The sequence below is a fragment of the Dipodomys spectabilis genome, unplaced genomic scaffold, assembly GCF_019054845.1.
Source record: "Dipodomys spectabilis isolate Male_0828 unplaced genomic scaffold, ASM1905484v1 ptg000264l, whole genome shotgun sequence".
Classification (NCBI taxonomy): Eukaryota; Metazoa; Chordata; class Mammalia; order Rodentia; family Heteromyidae; genus Dipodomys; species Dipodomys spectabilis.
In genome coordinates, this window is record NW_024870941.1 from 8,593,534 (window position 1) to 8,618,943 (window position 25,410).

The following is a 25,410-nucleotide window of genomic DNA, read 5'->3' on the forward strand; positions in this document are numbered from 1 at the left end:
GTAGGAATTTACAGCCCAGCATGAGGTGTGACAGTCCCTTGGAGCAACTGAGAGATCCTGCTGCTGCTGCATACCCTAATGGTTAAAGTTCAATGACTGCCTGACAGCCACCTGGAGAAACTCCTGCCTAAAGATTCCATCACCTGAGTCTGCTTCCTGGTTGACTGCTGCTAAATCTAAGATCTTGTGGGACATTCTTTTGGGTGATATCCAAAAACCCTCTCTTCCCACAGTGGATATTGGGGACAAGGATATCACTGGCTAGCTTGCCTTAGGCCATTCAGTGCATAGTGACTGAAAATCCACTCTATGGTCACAGCCTAGTTTGGCTCTGGTATGGTAATAACCTGAGTGTGTTATCAATGGAGGTAATACTCTTAGCCTTAAAATCTAGCAAGCTTCTACATCACAGTGGTACCTTAAGGCTGTTCTAAGATAAAGGTTCCGCAAGCAAAAGGAAAATTGTGCAGTTTTAAACTACAGCTACAAAGATGCTCAGGGATTGTAAAGAAAGAGGGTGGTAAAGAAAGCCTTGGAAAAGGGATTGTAAAGAAAGAAGGTAGTAAAGAAAGCCTTGGGAAAGGAATTGGGGAAAAAATTGATATCCACTTTGGATAAGAAAGGATTTGAAAAGTAAGAATTGTCTTTAAAGAAGACAAAACTCAGAAAGTTTAAGTATGTAGCAAATGGTATGAGTATGTCTTAAAATTGGAGCTTACAAGTACAGCTGGTATAAAATTGAGTTAACTGTGATACACGAAGTCAGGACTGGTGAAAAAAAAAAAAAAAAAAAAAAAAAGGGGCAAATGCCACGCCGACCCCAGTAGAGTCTGCTTAGCATGGGAAACCATCTATCAGACCATGATAGGGGCTTCGAGACCTATCTCTGAGTTTTGGGACTTCACCGAAGTCTACCTCAGAGAATGGGGCTTTACAGAAACCTATCTCCAAGTTTTGGGACTTCACCGAAGTCTACCTCGGAGAATAGGGCTTCTAAGAGGCCTACTCCTGGGAAAAGGCTGGAAAAACCCCTGGGAAAAGATGTGTTTCTGCCTTTCTTCACTGCATAAGAGTGCCTATTAATCTTTTACTGCTTCTACTGCTCTTTGTACTTGCTCATTGTCAACGTTCTCTTATTCAAAGCTCTTTCTTAAGAGTGTTGACGACCCCAATATCTGATGAGTGTCTTAAAAATATGACTAACTCACCAGAGTTAAGTGCTACCCTGAAACACCTCTTATGGAGGCTAGGAGATAAGTTATAAGTAAATATAAAAGTATTGGGGGTTTCACAAAGTCACTTCAGCAGAAGGAATTATTTGTAAGGGATTTACAAGAAGCTGTAGGCTCAGCTAGAACAGAAAGAATGTATGGCAATTGCTGAGATAATTACTTAGGAGAAAGAATGTCCTGCTATTTACTAAGAGAATTGCTAGACCTAGAGAATTGCTAGATCCAGGTCTCCTTGAGGTTTACTATTAAAGAAGAAACAGGAAAGATCTATTTGGGAAAGTTAAGGCCTCTATAAAGATAGGTAATGGTTAATTGGTGACAAACATCGAAACCCAAACCCATTGTATTCCTTAGAGATAAGCCGGAGACAAATGCCTATCAGGTGCCCAGCTGGTGACCACCCAAGAAAGAAGCCCTGCAGCAAGATTGTGTAACCTTTTGCCCTTCCTCATGGAACTTTTGCTATAAAAGTTTGTTATCCTCTGCATTAAATCGCACTCAGCATCCACTCCTAATGTGTGTGAGTTGTCTGTTTGCCATCTCCCCACCTATTCCAGGTTCCTCCCTTAGGTGTCCTCCGTCGTCCCGACAGAACCCAGTCCGCGGCATAACAGATATCTTCTCTTCCTTCCATATTCCTAACCAATCTAGTCAGCAAAGATGCTACTCTTCCTGTCATATCTGCCCACCCATTGCCCACATCTGTCAAGCCCACCCTAACTCTTGAGTCACCATCACTATTCACCCAAACAAATATAACCACTTGCTTTGGTGGCTGACAGGTGTCATGTCTACTTTTGCTGACCTGGTACCTAGGACATCAACCAGTGAGTAGATGGCTGGGTCTAAAGCTGCCATCAGGGACTGGGGATGTGGTTTAGTGGTAGAGTGCTTGCCTGGCACACATGAAGCCCTGGGTTGGATTCCTCAGTATCACATAAACAGAAAAGGCCAGAAGTGGTACTGTGACTCAAATGGTAGAGTGTTAGCATTGAGCAAAAGAAGCTCAGGGTCAGTGCTCCTGAGTTCAAGCCCCAGAGTTCAAGCCCCAGGACTGGCAAAAATAAACAAAGCTGCCATCACTTTTATACACAAAACTAAATGGCCTGGGCTGGGAAGGTGGCTCAGTGGTAGAGTCCTTGCCTTGCATGCATGAGGCCCTGGGTTCGATTCCTCAGCACCACATAAGCAAAAAGAAAAAAGCCGGAAGTGGCACTGTGGCTCAAGTGGTACAGCGATAGCCTTGAGCTGAAGAGCTGAGGGACAGTGCCAAGGCCCAGAGTTCAGGCCCCATAACCGGACCAAAAAAAAAAAAACTAAATGGCCTTGCACTTTGCATGGATGATGGTGGCTTAATCAAACTTTCTCTAGCAACAGCTAGAGAAAGTGTCAGGAAAGACTATTAGGGCTGGGAAGGTGACTCAGTGGTAGAGTACTTTGCTTCACATGCATGATGCCCTGGGTTAGATTCCTCAGCACCACATAAGCAGAAAAAGCCAGAAGTGGTGCTGTGGCTCAAGTGGTAGAGTGCTGGCCTTGAGCTGAAGAGCTGAAGGATAGCACCCAGGCCCAGAGATCAGGCCCCATGACCGACCCAAAAAAAAAAAAAAAGAAAGAAAGAAAAAGAAAAGGACTGGGAAGGTGGCTCAGTGGTAGAGTACTTACCTTGCATGCATGAGGCCCTCAGTACGATTCCTCAGCATCACAGAAGCAGAAAAAGCCAGAAGTGGGGCTGAGGCTCAGTTGTAGAGCGCTAGTCTACAGCTGAAGAGCTGAGGGTGCCCAGGCCCAGAGTTCAGGCCCCACAACCGACCAAAAAAAAAAAAAAAAAAAAGAAAGAAAGAAAAGCTAATAGCCTCCAAGTACAGTAGCTTAAGGAGTTGAGGATATTAAAAACTGTATCAATTATCAATTAATAAAACAAAGCAAATGTGATTTTCTTGGCTATTGATGAGAAAACATGTTACCAACTTCACTTGGTGTGGATTCAAGGAGTCAATGCCAAGCTCACAAGCACAAGAAAATTAACTTGTATGAATACTCTGTGTGCAACCCCATGACAAATAAAAATATTTTCAAAAGTGAACAAACACTAACTTAGTACAAACTGGAGTTTAAACTGCTATCACCTCCCTGATGACAGTAAAAATACATGGGGAACCAAAGAAAGAATTACCTGGACAAATATAGAGAGGACAAAAAGGGAAACTGCTAAAGCCTGTCTATTTACCCTTTCACCCCACAAGCAGGCTTGCACATAGCATGTGTAACTGGGGAAGCAGCATCAACAGGAAACTTCATCAGCTCTTGCAGGTGCAACTACCACCATCTGTTGAATTTTTATCACAAATATTAGAAGCTGAATGTCTTGACTTTGGCCACAGAGCAGTCAAGACAGTTTGTGAAGGTTTATTATGACCTTTTAACTACAAAGCCAAAACAAGTTTTTCTGAAGAATTTCCATCAACTGTCACTATTATCAAAGATGGAATAGCTTTGAAAATCTATTTTGCTACAGACCTGATTTCTTAATAAAGTGGACCCGAGTTTATAAGACACAGCAGCGCTTGCACAAGGAATTTATACTTAAGTATCATCATTTTAAGCTTCTCTATATAATTCTCAATCTGCCAAACCTGAGAATTCCATTACTACACAAATTTGCAGCAGATATGAGTTAAAAGTCTTTTTCAAACCTGAAACAAAGTACAAATAGAATTTACATATTTCTAAATTCATTCACCTGTGCAACTGAAGCGCTCACATATCAGAGCACCAAGAGAAGTTATTAATCTGCAATGCAGTAACATGCTAAGAGACAAATACCAAAAACCACAGATACCTTCCAAGCAATGAATATACTCAATGAAGACACTTCGCCTGGGACAAGATCAATATTTAGGAATATTTGTCAGTGGGAGACATTTTCAAAGATGAAACATGTAAAATCTCCTGTAGACTAACATTATGAGATGAAGACTTGTAAGTGGCTTTGATGGCACGAAAAACTATGAATTCCAATTAAGCAAAATGTTATCCACTTCCTCCCACAAAAGAGAACTGCTTCTCATTGTAGACTATATTGTAGATGGTATTACAGTCATTACTATTATGTTTTGAATTCTCAATGAATATTTGTCTTTCCTGTTATTATGTAAGTACTTATTATTAGTCCACAAAATGTAAATAAACTATTTACCTTTGGCTCCTTTATAGAAAAGTTCCAGTCCCTAGTTTAGTCAACTAAACTCATGTTTAAAGATGTTTTGCTATCTTTTAACTTCCTTGGTTGTCATTTTATATTTATTCCTGATAAATTTTACCTTACCTGAGGCTGGGAAGGTGGCTCAGAGGTAAAGTGCTTGCCTCACATGCTTGAGGCCCTTGGTTTGATTCCTCAGCACCATATAAACAGAAAAAGTCAGAAGTGGCACTAAGGCTTAAGTGGTAGAGCGTTAGCCTTAAGCTGAAGAGCTGAGGGACACTGTCCACCCAAACCCAGAGTTCAAGCTCCACGACCGACCAAAAAAATAAATAAAATAAATAATCTTATCAATCTTATCACTTAAATTACAACCTAAAATTCTAATCCTAAAAGTGAGCTATTTCCCAATGTGACCTCTGTTCTTTATTCAAATCTTCAATAAAAAAAAATGTCCTTAATAGGACAGGTGTCAAGTATGACACACTTATAGAGACATCCTCTCTTGTGTATGGGAATTCAAATGTTTTCGTTTTAGGCTTCTGATATTTGGGGAAGTTTTGTTTTATCCTTTTGTTGCCTGGACTGGCCCCAAACTCTCCCAAACTCAAGGAGGATAAGTTCTATAATTCTTTCATGCAAATCACTGAACCTAATACAGTCTTGGAGACTTCTCCAATGTTACAATTCTCAAGTTTTCACTAATACAAGAGCAATGTTTCTCAAAGTAAGGGTATTTTAGTGTAAAGCAGATGATTAGCCAGGCACAGTGACTTAGGCCTATAACTCTAGCTACCTAAGAGGCTGCAATCTGGATGCTTATGATTTGAAGCCAGCTGTTGCAGAAAAGTCTCTAAGACTCCATCACCCAAAATAACTAGCAAAAAAAAAGGGGGAAGGCTAGAGGCATGGCTCAGATGGTAAGCACTAGTAGAGCAAGGAATCTGCGAGAAACCAGTTTTCCATTTCTTGTTGACCCCCACCTGTAGTTGTGAATCTTTAGCCTTAGCTGCATCAGCAGAATGCTGTCCACCTAGTCCGGGCCATCCTTAATGTCCAGCAGCCAAAGAATTTCCCTGTGATCTTTCTAAAACAAAAGGAGACATGACAAAGTAAACAAAGGACCTCCACTCAACCTGTCGTATCATTTTTAAATGACTCCATGTTCTGGAACACATATATACGAGATATATATACTTCTCATATCTATGTGTACATCTGAGGGAAGCTAGGAGGAGGGCAGAGAATCAGAGGCAAACGGGAAAACATACAATAGAGGGGACCATCAGCTCCACTGGACATTGATAAAAAAGAACTAAGCAACTCAAGGGCAGCAATGAGAGGGAGGGAATGAGAGGGAAAGAGGGAACAGCTTACACTAAGCAAAAGAAATGTAAATATCACCCAATGTGGAAGAAATAGTTGTATCAAAGCTCACAGAATTCACAAACATTATAGACCATGATAATGACAATTTGCCTTGTGAAGGTTAAAATGTGTTTATGACTTTAAGTATCACTATCTCACAATATGGTGAAATTTATATAATCAATCTCAAAAAAATTATTTAAAAAAAAAGAATATCTCCGTCCCTAATGATCTTGATGTAGCCTCTATATCAGCTTGTTTGCAAAAATGCTACCTACATGTGGTTTTTGCCTTTATAAGCCCTGCCCCATTGGAGGTCACTGCTGCTCTTAGTTCTGAGACACCACAGCCCAGGACAAGACCATTGCTGGCCAGCTAATGAAGACTCCTTTGGGACCATGCCTCCAAGGATTTCTCCACTCTGAGGTTATTTCAAAGCCAAGCAAGCACAAGGCCCTGAATTCAAATCTTAGTACCAGCCCCAAAAAAGGGAAAAAAACAAAAATCAGGTGATTAGATTCTATACCAAATGTGTTAATTCAACAACTCTAAAGGCCAGCCCAAGTTGTGTGTATTTTTAATACTTTTTTGGGGGGGGTGTAGGGGGGCAGTCCTTGGGCTTGAACTCAGGGCCTGGGCACTGTCCCTGAGCTTCTTCTGCTCAAGGCTACTGCTCTACAATTTGAGCCACAGCCACTTCCGGCTTTTTCTGTGTATGTGGTACTGTAGGAATCAAACCCAGAGCTTCACCACTGAGCCACATTCCCAGACATAATACTGTTCTTTCAGAACCACTGGTGGTCCTGAAAGCTTCTAGAAGAACATTTCTTACTCAATGAATCTTTACCACCTAGCAGAAAAGCCCCTTGAGAAAACCCTTTACCCTTTAAATTTGATAGGTAGGATAGAACTTATGGTATTTTAGTACTTTAAACAGGGAATATATGAATATATGTCTTGTGTATCAACTCACTTCTTCAAGAGAATGTGGAAACAAGTACTAGAAACCAGTGGGAAAAAGTTTAAGCAAGAGATACATACAGTTTTGGCATCTATTGTCAATTGTTTCTATCTTCTTTCAACCAATAACAACAAAATTGTGTTTTATAAACTGTAGCATCTTCTGGGCGCCAATGGCTCACGCCTGTAATTCAGTTATTCAGGAGGTTGAGATCTGAGGATCGTGGTTCAAAGTCAGCCCAGGCAGGAAAGGCTATGAGACTCTTATCTCCAAAGGTCAAAATGGCAAACTCTTAGGACAGTTGGCAATCCAACAATTCTTCATCAATCACAACTCAACTATAAGCTGCCAAAAATGAATTAAGACATAGCTGTAAATTAAGTTTCCTCTGCTACCTGTCTTTAAGTCAATACCTTACAAGATGATTTGTGTTACTTTTTCCAAACAGGACCTACACAAAATAGTTTCCAAACTTTCTAATCACATTGGAATCACAGCTTTCTTCAGCTTCAAGTCTGAGGCTGACATGTGAAACCATATGAAGCCCTTACTTTTGACTACTGTAACATCAAAGAGTCCGTCATATCTTAAATTTTTGCCATTCACGATACTGTACTTAACAGAAGTCACAATTTTTCTCAACAGCAAAGAAGATGCATTCTCAGAGACAACCTGTCTCCAATCTTTCCTTTCTCCTAATTTCTACTCATGAGACAAGCCTGTATCGCCAAGTTCACTGCATCTCTAAAGGAACTGCTATTATCTGTAGTCTGCAATTCCTAAATTACATATAATGCTAAAATCAATATGAACCACTCCACTTTAGACTGCAGAACACCAGAGTCATCTGCCTGATGCTCACATCTCAACAGTTAATCACCAGTTTAAGCACCCTGTTTCTCCTGCTCTGTGATTTATGAGCTCACTACAACTATACAATTTAGGTGTTTCTGTTTATTTGTTTTTCTGGAGGTCAGTCGTGGGGCCTGAACTTAGGGCCTGGGCGCTGTCCCTCAGCTCTTCAGCTCAAGGATAGCACTCTACCATTTGAGCCACAGCGCCACTTCTGGTTTTTTCTGCTTATGTGGTGCTGAGGAATCAACCCATGGCCTCATGCAAGAAAGGCAAGCACTCTACGGTTAAGTGACCTTCCCAGCCCTTAGGTACTGTTTTGCATCTTGCTATTACACATTTTTAACATGATTCAAGGAACTCCTCACATTTTTTGTGTGGGTATATCTTTTTTTTTTTTTTTTTGTCATTGGTCATGGGGCTTGAACTCTGGGCTTGGGCGCTGTCCCTAAGCTCTTCAGCTCAAGGCTAGCGCTCTACCACTTGAGCTACAGAGCCACTTCTGGTTTTCTGGTGGTTTATTGGAGATAAGAGTTTCACAGGGGCTGGGAAGGTGGCTCAGTGGTAGAGTGCTTGCCCTGCATGCCTGAGGCCCTGGGTTCGATTCCTCAGCACCACATAAGAAAAAAAGCCGGAAGTGGCGCTGTGGCTCAAGTGGTAGAGCGCTAGCCTTGAGCTGAAGAATAGCACCCAGGCCCAGAGTTCAGGCCCCACGACCGGACCAAAAAAAAAAAAAGTTTCACAGACTTTCTTGCCTGGGCTGGCTTTGAACCGCAATCCTCAGATCTCAGCCTCCTGAGTAGCTAGGATTACAGGTGTGAGCCACCGGCGCCCAGCTTGTGGGGGTACATCCTTCTTAAAAATGACACAATCTCTCACAACCATGTGAATTTTATGTGTGTGTTATGTGCCAGTCCTGGGGCTTGAACTCAGGACCTTGGCACTGTTCCTGAGCTTTTGTGTTCAAGGCTAGTACTCTACCACTTAAACTACAGCTTCAACCTTTTTGGTGCTTAATTGGAGATAAAGAGTCTCGCAGATTTTCCTGCCCAGACTGGCTTCAAATTATAATCCTCAGATCTCAGTTCCCTGAATAGGGACTGGACTTGAAGGTACTCTGTGTCTTGTTTTTGGGGGAAGAGAAAACAAGGGGAACACATTTTAAGTTCTGTTAACACAGTTCAACTTGAAAAATGCTTGTGTAAATTTGCAGTTTGTCAGTTTGGAAAATATATTTTTTTGTTTTGGAATATATTGTATTTAAAGATTCTTGGGCTGGGGGTGTGGCTCAAGTGATAGAGCACTTGCTTAGCAAGCAAGGGAGCAATAACACCAGATAAGAAAGTAAAATTTAAGCCAGGCACCGGTGGCTCACACCTGTCATCCTAGCTACTCAGGAGGCTAAGTACTGAGGCTCACAGCTCAAAACCAGTCCCAGGCAAGAAAGTCCATGAGACTATAATCTCCAATTAACTACCAAAAAGCTGGAAATGGAGTTGTGGCTCAAAGTGGTAAAGTGCTAGCCTCGTGCACAAAAGCTCTGGGACATCACCCATGGCCTGAGTTCAAGACCCAAGACTGGTGCAAATAAATAAATAAAATGTAAAATATGAGCCAGGAGTGGTGGCTCACACCTGTAATCCTGGCTAGTCAGGAGGCTGAAATCTGAGGATCCCGGTTCAAAGCCAGCCTGGGCAAGAAACTCTGTGAGACTCTTATCTCCAATAAACTACTCAGAAAACCAAAGTGGCACTGTGGCTCAAGTGGTAGAGCGCTAGCCTTGAGCTGAAGAGCTGAGGGACAGTGCCCAGACCCAGAGTTCAAGCCCCATGACTGACAAAAAAAAAAAAAGTAAAATATAAAAACATAAGGAGAATAAGGGAACAGATGCCACTGTAAAAAAGGAAATGTACTAATTACCTGATGTATGTAAATGTAACCTGTTTACATATAACCTCTATAGTAACAATAATTTTTTTAAAAAAACAGATCTGTGGTTTGGGTAAATGACATTTGTAGTGTAACAAATATGTGTAATCTTAACAAGGAGCAACTCTGCCTCTTTGCTGGTCTCCCTTGTAATGATCTAATGATAGCTCTAGAATCCTCATGCCATAGGAAAACAGTTCACACTCATACACACAAGACTGCTTACAATTTCAGAGGTTCAAAGATGGAGAATGTGCCTTCTCAGAGCAACTGAGGGATTTGGTTTTACTGTTGTTGAGAGAGGTGTTAGTACTTGGGATTGTGCTCAGAGTCCTATGTATGATAGGCAAATGTTTTCCCACTGAGCTACATTCAATACACACACACACACACACACACACACACACACACACACACACAGATTGATTTGAGACAGTCTAGCTAAGTTTCTCAGGTTGGTCTTAAACTCGTTCCTCCCACTCACCTGGTGCTGGGGTTTGGCTTCAGAGCATTGTTCATGCAGGAAAAAGGCTTTTCCAGTGAACTACATCTCCCACCAGACTGACAGGTAGCTCGAATGCAGACATGTAACATCATATCCAGTTATAACAATTGTTTGATAAGTTATATTCCAGGAGGGGGGATAGAGCCAAATGAACTTTATTAACTATTCACTAAAGGAGAAACCTAAAAGCTACCCTAAGAGTGCCCTGGCCTCTTGAGCACTACCTTCAAAATAATCCCTTCTTTCTATTCTCCACTGTATCCTTAATTAAGGCCTTCACTTGTTTGTACAACATAATTACATAATCAGGAGCCCACACTGTTAAGGCAGACCTCTGAACTTGCTGATTTTTTTTTTTTTTGCCTTATTAGCTAGGCTATGGCAATTTCCCCTCCTCAAGTGGATTACTATGACACCATCTCTCCTGAGTCTTGCAGCTCTAGTCCAACCATCCTCCTGCTCTATACTCCTGCTCCTACCATTCTCAGACACAAAGTTCAAACCAAGTGTAAACTGCTTTGATCCTGCCTAACATCAACCTTATCTCCTCCTCTACCAAACCCAAAACGTTTAGATCCACAGCACCCAGCCTTGCACACCCAGTGCTCTGCACACGATCCATGCCCTTTCTCACTTCCCACTTAACTAATCCCTACAAAAGAGTCATCACATCTGGTCCACAGCCAGTTTCTGTATGGTTCCTGGGCTAAGAATGTTTCTACATTTTTAAGGGATTTTTGAGGGAGAGGGAAAACAAGAGAAAATGCTATAGGCCTCATGCAGCCTGCAAAGCATTTACAGTCCGAGGCCTTCAACAAAAGAAGCCTGCAGAACCCTGAGCTTGTTATCACTGGGGACTTACCCTGCAGGTCACCAGAGCACACTGAGGAGACATGTCATATACCCTATGACTTGCCATTGAGCTTTGCTAGTCTCACCCTTGTGTCTATATCGCCAGGACTTACACTGTACCAAACACAAAACTACATTTTGTAAATGCTGCATGAATGAACTAGATTGTGAAGAAACTGATCAAACAAATAGGTGGAGAGGATGAAACCTTTAGTAGTAAAATCTAGCTGATTAAAGGCACAAATGATACATCTGTACACGATTTGGACATATTTATATTCAATTTGTTACAAAGTAACTACAAGTGCTACTCTACTTCAAAGGCAGAGATCATAGCTAGTACCTTTTATAGATAAGGCCACTTTCTATGAGAAGCACAGAAACTAAGTAACTTGCCAAACACATCACTCAAGCAGAATGCCAGAAGTGAAACTCAAGTCTTCTTTTCCTTAGATAAAATGCTTATTCTGTAAAACACGCCTGCTTCTTTACACAAACTACGGCACCCAGACACCTACAATTACTTATGTCTGAGACTTTAGGGGAGATGTAAAACTTATTTTCAAACATTACTTAATTTCAATCATTTTCAAGTTAACATTACTTCTTGGGGAGAAAATAACATGGACACTCAAAATACCATTAGGCTAAAAAGACCTTGAATTAACTAGAAGTAATCATTCACTCTCTTCCTTTGTTTTGTCTTTTTTCCATAAAACAACACAAAATTAAACAGCTTAATTAACAAATGCCACTGCAAGGAAGGCAGCTGCTGGCACAGCATGACCCTCCTAAGTCAGCTCAGCTAAAACGTACTGCCAGTTAAGGGACTGAAGCATTTAAGTGGGTAGCAGAGTCCAAGAGCTGATGGTGCACATTAACACCTCAGCTTTGGCCAGGAAATAACCAAAGTGTTTCCACAGACAGAGAAGAAATAAAGGAAATTCTATTAACTTAAAAAAAAAAAAAAAAAAAAAACTATTACTGCCAGGCCCTGGTGGCTCATGCTCAGGAGGCTGAGATCCGAGGATCCTGGTTCAAAGCTAGCCCAGACAGGAAAGTCCGTGGACTCTTATCTCCAGTTAACCACCAGAAAATTGGAAGTGGCACTGTGGCTCAAAGTAGTAGAGTACTAGCCTTGAGCAAAAAGAGCTCAGGGACAGTGCCCAGGCCCCAAGTTCAAGATCCACGACTAAAGGGCCCCCCCCAAAAAAAAAAAAAACTGACAAAAAACTATTAGTCTAATCTTTTACAACCAAAGTATAAACTGCAGAGAGAGTTTAAATGTTTTTAGAAGTCCAAAAGTTTCTAAGTTAAGACCAAGATCCTAACCAAATTTAAATTTAAATAGATCTATTTAAGATTAACTTAGAACACATTTTTATCTATATGGCAAAAAAAAAATCTTTACGGCATTCAATGGACATATTAAAATAAACCACATTATCAAAGCAGTCAATAAAATTTTTTAAAATGTCCAAATATTGGATAAACTTACTGACTTAACACTTTAGGAACTAAATATCAAGACTATTTCACAACAACCTTTGAGTAAAGACAGATTCCCTTCACGAAACAAAAAACTCATCAAGAGCTGGGAAGGTGGCTCAGTGGTAGAGCACTTGCCTTGCATGCTTAAGGCCCTGGGTTCAATTCCTCAGCACCACATAAGCAAAAAGAAAAAAGCCGGAAGTGGCACTGTGGCTCAAGTGGTAGAACGTTACCCTTGAGCTGAAGAGGCCCAGAGTTCAGGCCCAAGACTGGACCCAAAAAAAAAAAAAAAACTCATCAAGAGTGATAAAAATTGGTGGTTATTAAAATTAAAAATTTGGGCTGGGGGAATTGCTCAACTAGTAGAATCCCTGCTTACCAAACTCAAGTCCCTGAACTGTAGAGAAGAGGAAGAGGAAAGGAGGAAGATGAAGAAGAAAGAAGACCAAAGAGGAGGGAGAAAGAAGAGGGGAGAGGGGGAGGAGAGGAAGAGGAGCAGAGGAAAGAAGAAACTACCAGCAGCTCACACCTGTAATACTAGCTATTCAAGAGGATGAGACCTGGAAAAATAAGGTTCGAAGCCAGCTCCTCCAGCTAACCAGCAAGATGTTGAATTGGAGGCATGGCTCAAGTAGTAAAGTGCCAGCCATGAGCAAGTGTTTAAGAAAGGTACACTAAGCAACAAATGCCCTGTGTCAGGCAGGCTTAACAAAATACAATGGCTGGTAAACTCATATTCCTCTAGCACACAAAGGCAGTCCCTGGCTTCTGGCTTACCCTGCTCCAGCCATCCCAGGAAGGGAGTGCTCTGGGATAAGGTGATAGATAAACACAAATATCTTTGGGGGCTCACAGTCCCAGCTTGCCCAGGAGTCTCAGGTCTGAGGATCCCGGTTCACAAACAGCTTGAGTAGGAAAGCCTGTGACAATTAATCATCAGACCAGAAGTTCATCTATGGCTCAAAAATGCCTTGAGCACACCCTGAGTTCAAGCCCCAAAACCAATCCCCCCCAGAAAAAAAAAGCAAATACCTTACTCCCTTTGAGCTGGAACTTTAGAAATAGAGCAAAGATAATGGCACTTTTCATGTTAACATTTCCTATCAGTAACTTATTTTTTGTAAAGCATTTAATAAGGCTAGGTATCATTTAATTCTCTCAACAGTCTAGCACTCTACTATTTGGTACATTTAATAGGGATGGAAACGCAGACTTGAAAATTTTAACTAATGAATCATGATCATAAAGCCTGGATTCTGACCCCAAGGCCATACACTTAAGCCACTGCATTCTACAATTGCTATTCCATTTCCAATCTATGTTTAAGATAATGCCACCTTATCATCCTACATCCTCACTGATTTGTTTTGTTTCAATTGTTGGCATTTTGGCCATACTGGAGTTTGAACTCGGGGCCTCATATTCATTCAGCTTGCATGACTGGCTGGCACTAGTGGCTCACCCCTGTAATCCTAGCTACTCAGGAGGCTGAGATCTGAGGATCACAGTTCAAAGCTAGTTAGGGCAGAAAAATCTGACACTTATCTTCACTAAACTACCAAAAAAGCTAAAAGTAGAGCTATGGTTCAAGTGGTAGAATGCTAGCCTTGAGCAAAAGCTCAGGGACAGCATCTAGGCCCTGAGTTCAACCCCAGGACCAGCATTTACACACACAAACTTAATTTTAATTAATTTCAATGTAAATAGCCATGTGTAACAGTAGCTATTTTATTAGACAAAAGGCTCAAGGTTAGATCAGCAAATAAGAATTTTTTGGTTCCTTAAATGTAGGCTGTGTTATGTGTCCTCCTGAAAGACTTGGAATTTTTTTTTAATTATAAAAGTAACCAGAGGGGCTGGGAAGGTGGCTCAGTGGTAGAGTGCTTGCCTTGCATGCATGAGGCCCTGGGTTCGATTCCTCAGCACCACATAAGCAGAAAAAGCCGGAAGTGAGGCTGATGCTCAAGTGGTAGAGTGCTAGTCTACAGCTGAAGAGCTGAGGGACAGCGCCCAGGCCCAGAGTTCAGGCCCCACGACCGGACCCAAAAAAAAAATAAATAAATAAAATAAAAATAAAAGTAACCAGAAGCCAGTTACTGGTGGCTCAGCCCTATACTCCTAACTAGTCAGGAGGCTGAGATCTAAGGATCATGGTTTGAATCCAGCCTGGCCAAGAAAGTCTATTGAGATGCTTGTCTCCAATTAATCCTCAAAAAGCCAGAAGTAGAGTATGGCTCAAGTGGTAGAGGCCTAACCTTGAGCCAAACAGCTCAGAGTCAGCTCCCAGGCCAACTCAAGACTGGAAAAGGTAACCAGAAGATGACAAGACAAGGAAACACTAAGCCAAAATTCCAGGAAAACCAGGAGCCCAAAGAGATGAACAAGCACAGAAATTGTCTTTATACAAAGACATTTGCCAATACTATAAATTTTCAACTTCTATTTTTTATACCAGTGCAGGAAGAGGGAAAGAAATCCAAGGCCAGGGCCTCCAAAATTTATACAATCATTCCCGGGTACCCTTGGAAGATTGGTTCTAGGACCTACTGCAGATACCAAAATCTGCAGATAGAGAGGCTCAGACCCATTGCATAGAATGGAGTAGTATTTGTATATAATGCTTGCATATTCTCCCTTACATTTTAATCACCTCCAGATTTCTCACAATACCTAATGCAATGTAAATACTATATAAATAATTGTTAAGCTGTATTGCTTAGGGAATAGTAATAAGAAAAAAGTCTACATGTTTGGTACAGACACATTTTCAAAAGTATCTATATAATCAATCTCAAAGATTCTCAAAGCAATTTACTGCTAATTGTAAGTGGAAGCAGAAATGAAAATGTGTTTTTAAAAATCTAGAGCTTTTGAGCAGGTGTAATGACAAACATCTGTAATTCCTGCATTCAGGAGGCAGGAAAATCAGATATCCAGGCCAGACTGGATGAGATTCAGTGAGACCGTATGTAAAGGGAGGAAAGGAAGGAAAGAGGGATGGGAAAGAAAGGAGGGAGAAAAGGAGGAGGAGGGAAGAAAATAGCAATCTAAAAAACAAAAAAATAAATAAATAAGTTTATTTAATCTGAGCACCGGTGGCTCTCTCATGTAATCTTAGCTACTCAGTAAGTTGAGATCTGAAGATTAAGGTTCAAAGCCAGCCCAGGGAGGAAAGTCTAGAGACTTATCACTAATTAACCACCAAAAAGCTGGAAGTAAAGCTGTGCCTCAAGTGGTAGAGAAAATTCTTTTCTAAAATTCACAAATATAGCAACTGCACAACTTTCAATGTTACTGAAACTTGAAAAATTATCTAGAGATTGGCCTAAAGTGAAAAATGTTTCATTTCAAAACTGAAAGATCTGCATACCATATCATACTTATTTTGTCAAAATTACACCATAAAACACAAATTTTTTTCCAGAAAATCTTGAAACCAATACCTTTCTAAGTCAAATATTAGCATCCCAATAAAAGACAGGGATTTTCAAAAAAAAATTTTTTTGGTGGTACTGGAGCTTGAACTCAGAACCTCACACTTGCCAGTCAGGTAAAATCTACCATGAAGACATATCTCCAGCCTTTTTTTTTTTGCACTGGTTATTTTTGAGATAGGGTCTCCTATTTTCCCTGAGCTTGTACCTGGACTATGATTTACCTGTTCCGTCATCGCTGGGACAACAGGCCCCCCACTACACCCAGCTTTTGGTTGTGAAGGGGTCTTATATGTGAGCCTTGAACTTTAATCCACCTAATCTTAGTCTCCCAAGTATCTAGGATTACAAGCATGAAGCACCAGCTCTCCTCAACTTCAAAAAATATTTTATGCCACTGAAAATTACTTCATGCACTTGAAAATTACTTATAACCATGTACCAGTGGCTCACACCTGTAATTCTAGCTACTAAGGAGGATGAGATCGAAGGATTGTGGTTCAAAGCCAGTCCAGGCAGGAAAGTCCATGAGACTCATCTCCAATAAACTATCAAAAAAAAAAAAAAAAAAGCCAAAGAAGAAAAATAATCCAAATACTTATAAACTGATATGTTGAATGGTAACTCCTCTGTATAACTACTTAAAATATTTTTTAAAATAATTTAAGGTTATTTTTGCTGTAAAATATAAAATTATTTCTTTTTTCTGGATCAGTCAACATTTTTTAAAGAGACTCACTTTAACAATACAACTACCGAAAAGTTACGTGACTAGCTCAGGAACTTGTAAGGACCAGAACTACCAAGAGGCAAGAATTAAGCTATGTAATTTCCAACAACTGGATGAGCTTTACAGAAACTACCTCAGCTGAAGACATGGAAATGATCCTCACTGCTGCCTCCTGACTTTTCATTTTCCCCCTTTTCACTTTCCCCCACCTCACCCCTGCAGCTGTGGAACTTCTAATACTTCTTACTCACTCTTCCAAGGGATTGCAGCCTTCAGAAAGGCTGTCAATCCTGCCAGTTCTAGGAGTTATGCCCCAGAATTCTTAGCAAACGAAACAGTAATGGCTCTAAATCAACAGAGAACTTGCTTCTATCACCTTTGCATACTGTATACTACAATGAAGGCTAACATAATTGCAGGTTCCTTTCAAGTATAAACTATCTTTGCCTGCATTTAGACTATGTTGGATTTATATGATGGTGACCTGGAAGAAATTCTTTTAAAAGAAAATGTAACGTTTGATTCCAATGTTAGTTTAGGCAGTTGTAAGGTACAGTGTTAGGGGAGACTCCAGTAGGTTCTGCTAGACTGACTGCCTCACCAAGGGCAGTCACAAATATAAAACAAGTACACTCATAAAGACAGAGGAACACAAAAGCCCTTAAAAGCTTCCTGTTTGAGGGCTGGGAAGGTGGCTCAGTGGTAGAGCACTTGCCTTGCATGCTTGAGGCCCTGGGTTCGATTCCTTAGTACCACATAAGCAAAAAGAAAAAAGCCGGAAGTGGGGCTGTGGCTCAAGTGGTAGAGCGCTAGCCTTGAGCTGAAGAGCTGAGAGACAGCGCCCAGACCCAGAGTTCAGGCCCCACTACTGCACCCAAAAAAAAAAAGCTTCCTCTTTGAGCTGGGGAGGGGGGGGGCGAGTCCTGGGTCCCACTGCCCCCCCCAAAAGTTTCTTGTTTAAATATCACAGGGAAAACTCCATCCCCAAACTTTTAGAAATCATAAGTCACTTCGGCAAAATAGCAGGATACAAAATAAACCCACAAAAATCAGTTGCCTTCCTATACACTGGTAACGCACAGGAAGAGAGGGAAATAAAGGGAGCAACCCCATTCACAATAACCTCCCAAAAAATAAAATATTTAGGAATTAACCTAACCAAAGATGTAAAAGAACTATTTAATGAGAACTATAAAAAGTTAAAGAAAGAAATTGCAGAAGACACTAGGAAATGGAAAGACCTCCCATGCTCCTGGATAGGCCGACTTAATATAGTAAAGATGGTGATACTTCCAAAATTAATATACAAATTCAATGCAATTCCTATTAAAATCCCAATGACGTACATCACTGAAATACAGAAAACAGTCCAAAAATTTATATGGAACAACAAAAGACCTAGAATAGCCAAAACAATTCTAGGGGATAAAGACAATATGGGAGGGCTATCCATGCCGAACTTCAAACTCTACTACAGAGCTATAATCACAAAGACAGCATGGTACTGGCACAAAAACAGACCCGAAGACCAATGGAACAGAATAGAAGATCCAGATATAAATCCACAGGCCTACAGCCAGCTGATATTCGACAAAGGAGCCAAAGACATACAATGGAAGAAACACAGCCTCTTCAACCGCTGGTGCTGGGAAAACTGGGCAGCCACATGCAGAAAACTAAAAGTGGACCCCAGCCTATCACCATGCACCAACATCAACTCAAAATGGATTAAAGACCTTAACATTAAACCTGAATCTCTGAAACTACTGCAGGACAGAGTAGGAGAGACACTTGAACTAATAGGCACAGGAAGGAACTTCCTGAACAGAGTCCCAGGGTCACAACAAGTTGGAGAGAGACTCGACAAATGGGACTACCTTAAAATAAAAAGCTTCTGCACAGCTAAATCTATCGCAACTAAGCTAGAAAGACAACCAACTAATTGGGAAAAAATATTTACCAGCAATATATCAGACAAGGGGTTAACATCCTGTATATACAGGGAACTCAAGAAACTAATCCCTCCCAAACCTAACAAACCAATTACTAAATGGGCAAGGGAACTAAAGAGGGACTTCTCAAATGAAGAAATAAAAATGGCAAAGAAACACATGAGGAAATGTTCATCATCCCTGGTGGTGAAGGAAATGCAAATAAAGACAACCCTGAGATACCACCTTACCCCAGTCAGAATGTCCCACATCCACAAATCAGCCAACGACAAATGCTGGAGGGGATGTGGAGAAAGAGGAACCCTATTACACTGCTGGTGGGAATGTACACTTATACAACCACTTTGGAAAGCAGTCTGGAGGGTCCTTAGAAAGCTAAAGATTGACCTCCCTTACGACCCAGTCATACCACTTCTAGGCATCTACCCTGAACAACAGGAACCAATATACAAGGACACGTGCACCTCCATGTTTATTGCAGCACTGTTCGCAATAGCTAGGATATGGAAACAACCTAGGTGCCCCACCACAGATGAATGGATCCAAAAATTGTGGTATCTATACACAATGGAATATTATGCAGCCATTAGAAATGACAAAATAATGGCATTTGCAGGGAAATGGATGGAGCTAGAAGGAATCATGTTGAGCGAGGTAAGCCAAGAACGAAGAGACAAACGGTACATGGTCTCCCTCATAAGTGGATGCTAAATCCAAAAGGTTAGTGATACGACAAAACTAACAGGACTTAAGAAACAAAGAACTCCCGCTCATCTGGTTGAACCACTACTAAATATCCTCATGCTGCTGATCACAAATATGGTATATAACATGTGAACACTGTTATATATTACAGACTGTGGTAGACAATTTGCTCCAGGGAAGTTAGAATGAACTTGTGACTTTGAAATTATGTAATCATTTAATCACAATCAAAAAAAAAAAAAAAAAAAAAAAGAACCTCGGGGAAGGGAGGGAGGGAGGGGATGGTAGGGGGAAAACAATGGAGGGGGTAACAATGTTCAAGAGGAAGTGTACTCATAACCTCACTCATGTAACTGTGACCCTCTGTATAGTAGCTTTACAATAAAAAAAAAAAAAAAAGGAAAAAAAAAAAAAAAAAAAAAAATAAATATCACAGGGTTTTATTTTTAAGTTAACTCAACAGTATAATGGATGAAAATATTATCTATACTGTACCTCAACAAAAATAAGCTGAATGCTAATTTATGTCTTGTAAATACACATTTCGTCCCGGGTTTGTCGACAGGTTTTATAAAAGATGCCAAGGCTAATCGGAGTCCTCCTCCACGATCTTTCCGAGAGACTACTTCGTTACCTTTTACAACCAAAATATTAAGTTTATTTCACTTCACACATATTAATCTCGCCTATTGTTATGACAACCATCTGCACTCTTTAAAAAGACCCCAGCGCCTGTCAAGTCCTACACACACACACATCCATCCCCTAACTCTTACAACTGCCTCAGCTTGACTGTATTTCCAACCAGTTTCCCATAATTACTACAATATTACTATTCTCTCAGAACCCAGCTGCAGGCCAACTACCCAAGAATGAGACACTGTTGAGCTGGCTTTCAAACGAAGAAGATACGCGCCTGTATCTACAAACTTTGAATCCCCCGTGCATCTCCCCGACACATCTTGCAAACCTAGGGCGGGCACACGCGGCCCCTCTCCCTTCTACAAAAGGAGCCGGGCCGAGCGCGGCCCGCAGGCGGGCGGGGGCGGAGGCCGGACGAAACTTGGGCGGCCCGGGACTCGGGGCGTCGGGCGGTGGCGAAGGAAAGCGTGGGGCTCGCCCGACTCCGCTTGGGGCCGGGGCCGGGCCGGGGCGCAGGCGTCCCCGCGGATTTCCCGCTTCCTCCCCTTTTGTTTTTCAGGCGTTCGGTCCGCTCCGGCGGAGGCCGGCTGGGGCTCCCGGGCTCCCCGCGCGCTCGGACCCCCGCAACCCCAGACCGCCGTGCCCCCGCGCCCCGGGCCTCCCCGGACGCCCCCCCGAGGACGCCGCCCCGGGCCTCCCGTCCTCGGCTGGCCGCCTTCCCGGCGCCCCCGGCCCCGCCGGCGCCCCCAGCCTCCCTGCGCTCCCGGCCCCGCGGGCCTCCTCACGTCCCCGGCCTCCTCATCCCCGCCCGAGCCCCGGCCTCCCCTCTTCCCGACGGCGGGCGGGCGGGGCCGCCTCCACCGCTGCGGGCGGCGGGTCCGGCCCCGGCTCCACCGTCCGCCCTCCGGCCGCGGCCCTCCCCGCTCCACAGGGGCCGCCCGGCCGGCGCCCCTCACTCACCGGGCCGCGGCTGGGCGCTCCGAGCGCAGGCAGGCAGACGGCGACGGGGCGGCGCCGGCGTCGGCGGCCACGCTCCCTCCCACGCGCACGCCCGGCGCACGGCGGTCCTGCTGGCGGCGGCGGCGGCGACGGGGACCGCGGCTGCGGCGGCGGCGGCGGCGGCGGCGGAGGCGGCGGCGGGATCGCGCCCTCCGGCCGTGCTGAGTCGGCGTGGGTCTGCGCGTGCGCGGTGGCGGTGGCGGCGAGCGCGCGCCCCCTCACAGCGAGACGCCAGCCCCGCCCCCGGGCTCCGCGCGTGCGCACCGAGGCTCGAGCATGCCCAGACGCTCCTGTGCGCCGCTGCCGCGCTCGGGTGGTCTGGGCTGGGCGAGCGAGGCACGGCCAGGCGGCGTCCGGAGACCCTGCAGCCTTGCCGTGCCCGGTTCCTGCCTGGGTCCTAACTCAGCTCTCTCCTGCGGGTCTCTCCTGGGGAGCTGGGACTCCCGCCTTTTCTTCTCCACAGTTCACCGCCCCCAGTGATGGTTCTTGGGCCCTCTTTGCAGAGGAGAAAACTGAGGCTCAGGGATTCTTCTAATGGCATCGCCATCAGTGCCGGGCTGTGCCAGGACTCGATCTTGGAGGCTGCTCTGACAGAGTTTTAGAAGTGGACGCCCCTAGGTCCTGCGGCCTGCGCCACCTTGGACGGGCCGACGGCCCCGCCGGGGCTCCTGGGGCGGGAGCCGGCCGGTGGGGCCGCGCCCGGGGCGGGGGCGGGGGGAGACCCACGCCGGTGGGTCCCCGGCCGGCGGATCCCGCCCTCCACCGGCGGCACGGAGCCCTCGGAGGATTTCCAACAGGAAGTGAGCGCGGGTTTGTGATCTCTGGAAAAGAAAATCACTGGCACCCTGCGGCGGGAAATGAAACCCGAATCTCGGCCGCTTCCATTCCTGTGATGTCACCGCGAAGCTGGCCGGGGCCGCGCCGGGCCGGCCGAAGGTCTCCGAAAGGTGAACCCGGAAGCGCGCCGGGACCGCCTCAGCAGCCCCGGGCCAGTCCAAGCTTTCGGTGGGGCCGGCCTGGCCACGCGGCTTAAAGGCTGCCTTTGTACCGTTCCGTACTCGGTGGGTGACGGTTGGGGGTTGTTGGCTGTCTCTGGCTACGTTTAAAATCCTAAGGGCTTGTGTCTCCGCCTCAGAGACTTGGCACTGGCTGAGTTCTCTGCCTCTAACTCCTCGCTCCTTCACTTCTTTAGGCTTCTTACATCCCTCCTCACTGATGTCAGCTGGACACCCTTTGTAATAGGAAGACAGCTCCCCTGCCACTCTCCCCTACACGCCCCCACCCAGCCCTTCCTCAGCCCTGTTCTCCAGAGCGCCTGTTGTTCGGCCCAGTCCAACACTACGTTCTTGTTTTCCTCCTGATTGTCCCCTCCACTAACAGGGTCTCCAGCACACAGTAAATATTTGTTGAGTGAATGAATAAAGCTTTGGGCGATAAGAAGTGAGAGATTATTATGTAAAGTGTAAGAAGGCCTGGAGAGATGGGGGGAAGAGAGCCACAGGAGAGATAGCAGCAAAAGTCATCTTTGGGAAAGAAGTTGCAGCAGCTAGAAGAAGAAGGACCACCACTTCTTTAACACACATCCCAACAATCTGGTTAGCCAGACTTGTTTTCCCCATGACAGAGACCTGAGAGAATCAACTTGAAGGAGGAAAATTTCAGAGGTTCGGGTCCATGGTGGTCTGGCTCTGTTTCCAGGCCATCGTGAGCAGAAAGCACATTCTTGTAGAGGGGTACAGAGGAGCGAAGTTCATCAACACATGGTGGCCAGGAAGGAGAGAGAGCTAGGAAAAGACTGAGGACAAACTGAATCTCCCCCAGTGACCTACTCCTAACAAATAGGCACCACCTTCAGAACTTTCCGTCACTTCACTTCCAAATCATGCCTTCAAATTACAAATCCAGGTTGGCATAGTGGTTTCCACATGTAATCTCAGCTACTTCAAGAAGATCAGGGTTCAAGACCAGTCCAGGCAAAAAGTTAGCAAGATCCTCTAGCCTTCAGGTAGGAGGATTGGGGTCCAAGACCAGCCTTGAGCCAAAAGCAAGACCCCATCTAATAAAACAGCTAAAGCACAAAGGATGGAGTATGGCTTTGGTGGTTCAAGCCCTGCTACTACCAAGCATAATTATAAGTCCATCAGTAGACCAGCCCATTGGTGAGATCTGAGCCCTCCTGATCCAGCTGTCTCTCAATAATTGAATCTACCATCTGGGTAGAACTTTCAACATAAGAGCCTTTTAAGGAATACTCCTCATTCAAACTATAGCATACCCCTTGAATCTGATCTCACAACTAAATTTACTTGACCAATAGAGGACATAATGAGTGACATTAAAAACTGGGGCTGGGAAGGTGGCTCAGTGGTAGAGCACTTGCCTTGCATGTCTGAGGCCCTGGGTTCAATTCCTCAGCACCACATAAGCAAAAAGAAAAAAAAAAAAAATTAAGCCAAAGCACCGGGCGCCAGTGGCTCCTGCCTATAACCCTAGCTACTCAGGAGGCTGAGATCTGAGGATCACAATTCAAAGCCAGCCCAGGCAGGAAAGTCTGTACGACTTTTAACTCCAATAAACCATCAGAAAACCGGAAGTGGTACTGTAGCTCAAGTGGTAAAGCACTTACCTTGAGCTGAAGAGTTCAGGGGCAGCACCGGGGCCCAGAGTTCAAACCCCATGACTGAAAAAAAAAAACAAAAACCCAGGCTTCCAAGGTCTGGGCAATTTCCCTTTTCACACTGTCAAAGTTGCCTCAGCTAGTCTTAGCCGGACACACAGACAAAAACAGACTTTCTATACAAGCTATTAGCTGCCAGGCATCTGAGTGAAGCTGCCCTAAGGCACACCTGGCCCAGCTGGTGGTCAGCCAATTACAGCCACGTGCAGCCAGGAGGGGCCAGTGAAGAGCTGCCCAGTTGAATCTAGCCCAAACCACCAACCTCACAATTGAGAGCAAATTGTTTTAAGCCTCCAAGCTTTGTGGTAGTTTGTTACATAAAAGATAATTGAGCAGGGCACTGGTGCCTCATGCCTATAATCTCAGGGAACTGAGCGCTGAAGGATCTCAGTTCAAAGCCAGCCTAGAAGCTGGGTTGCAGTGGCTCATGCCTGCCATCCTAGCTACTCAGGAGACTGAGCTCCGAGGATTGCCATTCAAAGCCAGCCTGTGTAGGAAAGTCTGTGAGACTCCTATCTCCAATTAATCACCAAAATCCAGATGTAGAGCTGTGTCTCTAGTGGCAGAGTCAGCCTCAAGCAAAAGAGCTCAAGCCAAAGCCCAGGCCCTAAGTTTTAGCCCCAGTACTTCTCCCAAAACACACACACACACACACACACACACACACACACAGGTTGAATCCATTCAAATGCAGAGCCCATACTCAAGCAAAACAGAAGAGCATTTGGCTGCTCACATTCCTGCACTGTCCAGTAGGCCCCTGCTCTGGAAAGCCCTGAGAAGGGGCATCCTGAATGCTAACAAAGCAGCTACATAGGTGTGTGTGCACGCACACGTGCACACGTGCATGCATTCATGCATTTGTACACATCTCCCCCCCTAGATGGGGAAGACCCTCCTAGGCAGGGCTCTCTCCTGGTGGGAAAGCAGAAACACATAGTTGAGGCAGAGGTGGATGCGCAGCAAAGAAACTGGAAGGCAGGGGCTGGGAAGGTAGCTCAGTGGTAGAGTGCTTGCCTTGCACGCATGAGGCCCTGGCTTCAATTCCTCAGCACCACATAAGCAAAAAGAAAAAAGCCGGAAGTGGCGCTGTGCCTCAAGTGGTAGAGTGCTAGTCTTGAGCTGAAGAGCTGAGGGACAGCGCCCAGGCCCAGAGTTCAGGCCCCACGAGCGGACCCAAAAAAAAGAAAAAGAAACTGGAAGGCGGTGTCACCAAGGAGACACCTGGCACCTGGCATACTAGATACATGGCATATGGACATCACATTCTGGCACTGTGCAGCCTATCGAGGTGGCTGGAAAAGTTGGACCAGAGAAAGTGAAACCAAGAAACAGACACGAGGATGCTGGACCTCCGTGTTGAGAAGCCAGGGAAGAGGGGACAGAGAGCACCAGGAGGGGGAAGTCTGACAGATGTGAGCTCCAATCCAGCTCCCCACATCAGTACACAGTGGCCCTAAGGAAGTTATTTCAAGCCGAGTCTCACCAAGTGTGTAAAATGAGGAGAGTGGGGAGGGAAGGCTGAAAGAGCAGGGATGCCCCAGGGCTCACAGGGCCTAAGGAAGAGCAATGTGAGGAACCCAAGGAGACACTCCCTCCTCAAACGTGCAGCCCCGAGAGACCACAGCCGCCACACCCAGGTGTTGGAGGCCTGCGCACCCCTGACCGCCCCTCCAGAGCCAGCAAGACTGCTTCCTCGGCTCATCCAAGTCTAGATTCTGCTCTTGTTGGAAATGCAGGGGAGATGGAGGCTATGAACCCTAAGGATGGGGAGAAGGAGCTCTGCCCACCGGCAGAGCCCCGAGCTACAGCAGGTGTCCCTCTCCTGTGGGGACCCAGGAACAGTTTGTCCTGGTGAAGGAGCAGCCTCCGCTGCCCC

The 25,410-nt window shown here is 44.6% G+C and overlaps 1 protein-coding gene across 3 annotated transcripts in view; it reads right to left on the bottom strand.

Annotated features, from left to right (window-relative positions):
- Positions 1 to 20,891, bottom strand: part of Ptk2 (protein tyrosine kinase 2) — a 245,114-nt gene extending 224,223 nt beyond the window's left edge. Inside the window, exons 1-2 of one of the 3 annotated variants that reach the window (XM_042699909.1) lie at positions 6,844 to 6,939; positions 5,418 to 5,521 (exon numbers count right to left, since the gene is read on the bottom strand). The gene's annotated coding sequence lies outside the window, so the exon portion shown is untranslated. Of the gene's footprint in view, positions 1 to 5,417; positions 5,522 to 6,843; positions 6,940 to 20,815 lie in introns of those variants that run through there. The other 2 variants (XM_042699911.1, XM_042699910.1) reach the window with 2 other exon arrangements.
- Between the last annotated feature and the right edge of the window lie 4,519 nt (positions 20,892 to 25,410).